This window comes from Copidosoma floridanum, unplaced genomic scaffold (genome assembly GCF_036245765.1).
Source record: "Copidosoma floridanum isolate Cflo_tuat_1 unplaced genomic scaffold, Cflo_Japanese_pri ptg000017l, whole genome shotgun sequence".
Lineage (NCBI taxonomy): Eukaryota > Metazoa > Arthropoda > Insecta > Hymenoptera > Encyrtidae > Copidosoma > Copidosoma floridanum.
The window spans coordinates 1744473-1752577 of NW_028321894.1; positions in this window are offsets into that span (position 1 = coordinate 1744473).

The window sequence follows — 8105 nt, forward strand, 5'->3', positions numbered from 1 at the left end:
TAGTATTTTTAATTAATTGTCACAGGTCAAACGATAGCCTCAGAAGAAATTATACAACACAACGGAGTTCAAATAGATGTAGCAACAAAATTAGACGATTTAGCGCGTTATACTTCATTGTGACATTTAAAGTTTCGTATAAAACAAAGATATGCTCAAATAAAAAAAAATACATATTCCTTTTTCTTGATGTTGTTCTGGTCAAGTTCGATGCAAAGCATTTGTTTCGTTTTTAGGTTCTTTGTCAGCAATGTTTGTATTGTTTTGATCGAAGTTATAGGTAAAACTATTTTGATATGCACATACAACAGAAACACAGCTTTCGTTGCTTATGTGTTCGTTGATGCTGACGTACCTTAATCTCACCCACATATGACGCTTAAGAGTTCGAATAGGAAATTCTTATTATTGGGCATAGATAAAGACTTAGATGAGTTCATTTTCTCCGACTTCCAAAAAATTTCCAACATTTGCAAAAAAGTTGGTTTAGTATACGTTTGAAAAGCCTGTACGTCAGATCCAGCAACTAAATTAGACCTGAAAGCATTACAAGTCAACATCTAGCCTAAAATAGTATGCTGCACTAGTAGTAACCCTTCAGGATCCTTATTTAAAATATTTCACGTAACATGTGTTTAGTAGTACACACAGTTTACTTTTTTTCAAGATCTTAACAGTTTGGCAACATTAATATCGTGGAGTTAAAAACTGTTATTTTACCAATAAGTTTTTTTGCACGGCGTACACAAACCTGGTTTAACAGATTCTAAGAAGTTGACTGCATTAACTGAGACTGTTAAATTTATGTTTTGTGAATTTCTTTACTTTACGAGAATCAACCAAATTAGTAGTATGCAATTGTTTCATTAATGATGCCCTAAGCTCTAAAAACAGAACCAGATCTAAATACGATATAAATCTTTTTACCTTTTTTTGAGCAATCTTGTATCCTTTTTCCGTATGCGCATTCATCTTTCTCCTCAAAGAATAAATCTAGCTTATTATAAGTATACAATACAGAACACTCTAAGCCCTTCAAGGTTTTAAAAGATTCTTTATCCTTATTAACTAGCTCAGTCAGATCATGTACATTTTGTACTTTTACTTACTGTAACAAAGTTAAATCTTCTAAATCATTAAATAATAGAATTTGCTGATTATTATAGAAGCGAAACAATTTTTTCCAAGCCATAATATAATTTCAATCAATGATCAGTAAGCTTTTTTATTTCAACACAGCAGTTACATATACAGCTAACAAAAAATTCTATAGTTTTACTGCTTGTTAATAAAGCTTTTGCAAAACGAAAGAGAAAAACAACTGTTTTGAAGATTTACATTTTGATTATTTCTCCGAGGAAACCAAAATAAAAACAGCTGAAATACTTATAAAAAAATTAACTGAGTAGCATTGAACGTAGTAGAAATCACTTGTTCTTCGCAAAACTCTTGAAGTCTTATCATATAAATTAGCTCGCTATTTTCCTTAAGGACATTAAAATACTACCAATGGTGAGTGCTTATCAAAATAATAGTAAACTCATTCACGGTCATCTTTTCAAGGGTTTTCATTGGCTCACCAATTTTGTAATAATCATTTTTTTAACAAAATGTTGGCGCGTGAGCTTGTCTCAGAGTTGTTATTTTTTTGCCTTGCTTTTTAATATTTGCGAAAGAGTTGCCAACTTTACTGCAGAACAACATTTGGGCTTTGTACCAAGTTTTCATCAAAATAACTAATTTAAAAAAAAAAATCAAAAGCAAAAAATTGAAATATGGTATGTGACAAGACAAAATTAAACAAATAGTCTTAAGATCAATAATATTTTTAATATTATGGTACTATCAAAACATGTAAAGAGTAAGAATCAAAATAATATTAAACTATATTTAACAACAAAAAACTGTACAAAAACCTCATAAGAATATAACCTAACCCAAGAGACCCATAGGGTCTTTCGTTTTATTACCGTTAGCTGACCTTGTAACAGATGACCAGAAAAAAGTCTCTTTTTTGAAAAAATCATTATGATATTTAACTTTTTTTATATTAGGTAAGGAGATGATATTAAACTTCATATTAACGAGGGGTGTGCATAGAGCAAATGTTAAGTATTTTTAGTTCATGTTACTCAATCTACAGTTTACACATGAAATGAAGATCGACAGTTAATTCAACTTTTCAGATTCGAACATACTCAAAAATTGTTCTTGCCGAGTGGCGGAAAAAACCTACTTTAGTGGAGCGTATCAAAAGTTATCTTTATAGTAATCTTGTGAGCAAGATAATAAATCTTACTATTCATTTAGGTGATAAAGCAATCTATTGAAAAGTGTCTAACGTTACAAAGGGGTGATACAAACTTAGTTGTAAAAGTCTAGATCAATGAACACATGAAAAACAAAAGTCTGGATTCCGTTAATTTACACATACTATATTAGTTTCAACCATGATTTCTATTGAGACAACATTAAAACTCTTGACAAACAACCTAAATAAAAGAAACAAAATTATTTTTAAAATGCTTTGTAATTAACTAAACAAAAACAATATGAACTTGAAGGAAAACATACTTTTGTTTATTTGAGCACATCTTTCTTTACTATGACAGTTTAAATGTGACAATCAAATTTAATGACATTGACCGTCTACCTTTGTTGCTTCATCTATACGAGAGCTGTTGTGCTGTTGAATTTATCGATTATCTGTCGTTTGACCTGTGACGAGTAAGTCAAAATTCTTACGAACTATCGCGTGCCTGCGGTGATTAAGTGTATCTTAGAACTTTATTTTTATGTTCATCGGTTCAATAAAATATTTTGTTGTGTTCCAAGTGCAATAGCGCAAAGGTTGAAGGTTAGTGAAACGTTGCATTTATAAACTAACATAAGTAAATTTACATACACTACATTATTTCTTATTTCTTAAATTATGTTCCTAACTGATCACTGATTACTTAAAATTTATAAAAGCAATATTTATACACTTTGATAGCTAAATTTCTGAACAGTACACGGAGAGAACTCTGACACTACGATAGTATAGAACTCTGTGTACTGCGTGAGTATGCAGCAGCGCGCACTGTAGTCGACTTGTACTATACTACTGTAGCATCTTGCCGTGCTGCGATTGCTCGGGAGTCATACCAAATTGGTATGACTCCCGAGCAAACGCAGCACGGCAAGATGCAACATGAGTACAGTATGAGCCTACTACAGTATGCGCTGCTGTATACAAACGCGGTACGCAGAGTCCTATACTAACGTAGTGTCAGAGTTCTCTTCGTGTAATCATGAAGAATTTTCTGTAAAAAAACTTCATTTTAAAATTAAAAAAATTTCTTATGTTAATATGAAATAATGCAACTATTATGCATTTGAGAACCAAAAATAAATAAATCAGTGCACGCTAGCACTACCTTAGGGGTGTTGTAAGAATGTTTTAAAAAATTATATACATAAATCAGTTTTTAAAAAAATCTGAGAAGAGATAAACCAGCTATTGAAGCGTAGTTCATACAATGTAATTATAAATTAGGAAGAGGATAAAGTTGGTTTCTTAAAAAGTGTAAAGAAAGCTGAGATGAAAAGGAAAAGAGAAGTTTAACTAAAAATTACATGATAAACCACATACTTAAACCTTGTTTAGAGATGCAGTTGAAAAGTGACTTAAGGTATCTCTTTAAAATTGCGAGGGAATCACGTTGGGTTACCTAGTTAAATGAATTTGTAACAGTGTGGGTGGGCTGAGATGATCATGGCATGGGGTTGAAGGGTGCGTTAAAAAATATAAGATAATAAAAGCTAGCTAAAATCAGATAGAATTTGCTTTGATTCCGGGGAAGGGGGCCTTTTTTGGAGTGCCAAGGGGACTAAGAGGTTGTTAGGTTATATTGTTATTAGGTTTTTGTATAGTCTTTTTTGTTGTTAAATATAGTTTAATATTATTTTGATTTAAACTTTTTATTTGTTTTGATGATACAATAATAATCAAAATACTATTAATTTAAAAACTATTTTTCTCTTTAAATACCATATTTCAATGTTTTGCTTTCGATTCTTTTTGTTAAAATTAGTTATTTCGATAAAAACTTGGTACAAAGCACAAAACAAAGGTTCTAAAACGAAGTTGGCAACTCTTTCGCAAACATTTAAAATCGACGCAAAAAAGTAATAACTCTTGGACAAGCTTACACGCCAACAATTTATTAAGAAATGGATTATTGCAAGTATTGGTAACCAATGAAAACATTGAAAAAAGTGACACTGTATTAGTTCACTATTATTTTGATTAGCAGTTGTCGTTGAGAGTATTTTAATGCCCTTCAGAAAAATAGCGAGCTTATTTATACGATAAAACTTGAAGAGTTTTGCAAAGAACTAGTGATTGCTAGTACGCTTAGTACTACTCTCTTTTTTTTATAAGTATTTCAGACGTATTCATTTTAGTATTCTTGAAAAAACAATCAAACTGTAAATCTTCAAAGCAGTTGTTTTTCTCTTTTATTATAAAGAACCCTTATTTAAAAGCAGCGAGACTGTAGCATTATTGTTGGCTGTTTAAATACCTGCTGTGTTAAGATTAAATATCTTAGATCACTGAATGAAATCATTTTTTTGGTTGAAAAAATTTGCTTCGTCATTATAATAATCAGCAAATTCTACTATTTAATGATTTAGAAGGAATTAAACTTTGTTATAGTAAGTAAAAAAACAAAATGTACGTGATCTGACTGAGCTAGTTAAGGAGGCTTGGGCGTTTGGTGTCGTATCTATTGAGGGGCCCCTGTGGGGTACTTGTCATACAAATGATTCTTTGTAATATATTTTTTAAAATCATTTTGATTATACACATGTGTGAACAAAATAGCAATAATACGCGGAAAAGTCATTGGGAGAATCAATATTAAGAAATTTATTAGTTTTCCCGCAGTACCTTGTGTAAAGATGACGGCCCTGCCACGATAAAGCTGACAACACTGTACTCTCTTGCTCTCATCTGCTATTATATACCTATACTTGTGTTAGACTTAAATTTTCATGCTTGTATGCTTATGAATGTACAGCACATGCGCACTTACAGTACCTGAACAAAACAATTTTAATGTTTGATGTTTTCCTCGCTATTTTCTTAAAATTTAACGTGTTGATCCTATTCTTTTTTTTTAATAATATATTATTTATACTTTCAAGTACATGTACCAATTTAATGTGTGGGCCCACAGCTTTTTATTGTGGTACGGTAGTCTATTGAATTTCGGGTTCCGTAAGGTTGCGTGTTAAAATAACGAATTTTCACTAGCGATTTTCTCGAAAATAAATGTGTTGACCTACCTATTTTGTTTTCCTAAAAAAATCTAGCAACTTTTATCTATATAATCTCTGAATTTCAGACCTAGCCAGCATTTAATTCAAAATCGCCCAAGCCTCCTTAATAAGGCTGAAGAATCTCTTAAAGCATTAGAGGGCTTAAAATGTCCTGTATTATGTAATAATAATAAGAAGATTTATTCTCTAAGGAGAAAAATGGATGCGCATATGTAAAAAAGGTGAAAGACTACTCAAAATTAAAAGAAAGCTTCTATCGTATTTAGATCTACTTCCATTCATAAAGCGTAGGGCATAAGTAATGAAACAAGAGCACACTTCTGATTCCCTTGATTCTTGTAAAATTAAAAAATTCCTACAGCAAAAATTTATTAGAGTCTTGATTAACGAAGCCAACTTCTCAAAATTTGTCAAATCCGATTTCTGTACGCTGTTCAAGAAAACTTATTGGTTTAATAACTGTTCTCAATATAATGATGTAAATGTTGCCAAACAGTTAAAGTCTTATAAAAAAGGCAACTGTGCCTTACATACCTGTGAACATCTTATTTTCTTGCTAAGTACCTGAGCAAAAAACGATGTTTTCAGAAAGGCAATAAGCATGATACAACGGCAAATTTTTTTTTGGTCTACTAAGTTTGAGAAAAATTAAAGTGCTTAAAATTTAATTGAGGATAATTCAATTTTAGGAAATCAAGCATTAATTAACTGTACAGTTGAGGTAGTAATGGTACAAATTGTGATTTCCAATGATTTCGGAGCTAGCATAACGTTACGTGTTCTGATCGATCCTGGCTTGCAGCGATGTCTCTTTACTAAAAGAGCATTAAGTTATCTCAGCATGACTACTAGCGAGGCAAAAACTTTGTTTAAAACGGTTAGAGAAGAAAGAATTTCTAGAATTGATAAGTAGTCCTTTTTTTTTGTTAGGCCTAACGGTAGTGATTATGTCCTTAAGTTTACTGCCATGGTCAATAATAAGCTTATCAAGAAACCTGTTGAAAGCATAATCACTGATATATAATACTAAACTTACATATATTGAAAATTTTTTGGTAATTGGAGGGAACAAACTTATTCAAGGCTTTATCTTAAAACAAGAGTTATTGTAAAAAATTGCTTTATTTGTCACACTTTGGAGACTTTTAGGTTGGTTTCATTGTTTATTTTCCGTTAGTGAGGAAATCAATTTCTTTTAATTCTAGTGATTTTGCTATTAGTTGTCTTGTTTGATCTGAGAAACAATTATGTAAAAACTCGAAACTTTTTGAAAATTATTAAAAAGTTCTACAAAATGATATTCTGATCGTAGACACATAAAAGTTATGCCAGGTTCAAATCGTTCATAGCTTTGAAACTATATATTATCTCATCTTGTACTTCGTAAAAAAGATCCGCAAAAGTTAGGTGCTGTATTTAATGCTTTTTAGAAGAATTTCGAGGGTGAGTCGTCAAACCAGTTCTTGCAGTCTGGTCCTAAGATGTATTATGACATAGCCATCGTTACGTCTCAGTAATGAGTTCTTGGATTTTATTTTATTACAGACACAGTAAAGACGTTCAGAGAAATCTTTATGCATGTCATAAATTTCTAATTGGCAGCGTATCTTGCAGAGGCTTGACTGTTCGAGTTTAATTTTGGATTTTTGGGCGATAACAATATGTAAACTCAAGTGCTTAGGAGGTTCTTTGTCACTTGTTATACGCTTTAAACTTGTTTAACGGAGCTAGGAACGCTTAGGTTATTGTTTGTGTTAACCTGGTTCGCTGTGTTTTACTAGTATGTCACTGGATAATATGTTAGATAACTTGCGTGCCAAGCTAATCTCTAGCCAGATTTAGTCAATGCTATTATTCTCTGAAATCCAGCTCTGTTTTCTATGAAAAGTTATCTGTAGTGTCAACTCATAAAAGTAGTAGTAAGAGTAGAAAAAATAGCAGTGAATTTTATACAGTGAGTCAGTCTCTTTTTGAGTTAACCTTAAATATTTGAAACGATGAAGAAGGTTTAGGAAATATTACATAAACATTTAAGGTCAGCTACAGCTACATTTAAACGAGAATCATGGTCAAACCATTTTAACACTAATGTCAGTAAAGGTAAGTGAGACACGAGGTTACTTAAGAACTGACTTTAGTATGTCAAAGTCTTATGCCTTGAAATTTTTTTATAGTAACATACCAATTTTACGACACTTTTTCTATAAACCTAATTTTGCCCGTCTAAGTATAAACTTGAAAAAAATCGACCCATGCCTTTTAGAATACATTAAATTCATGTTCGTGTTAATGAGAAGGTTTTTACTATTGAAATTCATAAATTTTTCAATTTAGTACATTGAGTAATCATTAAATCAAATACCTTTAAATACGTCTTTGCATTTTTACCAGGCGAGCTGATAATTTTCAATTAAAAAAGGCTATAAATGACATGTCTGTGATACAGTCATGTTGAGTAAAAAGCGATATTTTAAAATTGATCTCAGAGAATGTGGCCGTAATAGTTGATCAAAGATTTGTACATATTAAAATTGTATTAAGAAAGTAAGATTTCAGAAAAATACGTTTATTAGGTATTTTTTATCAGTTATAGCATCATAAAAAGAAGTGTTAAAAATAAAAAAAAACAAGTCCGTAGATTCTCGTAAAAAAAGTAACTGCACCAGAAAACACAACTTTCTAGAAATTTGTGATAGGTCATGATCTGTCTTATCTTAAGATTATTGATCTTGTAATGTTGACAGTGTATGATTTCATTAATTTACAGTTATTAATGC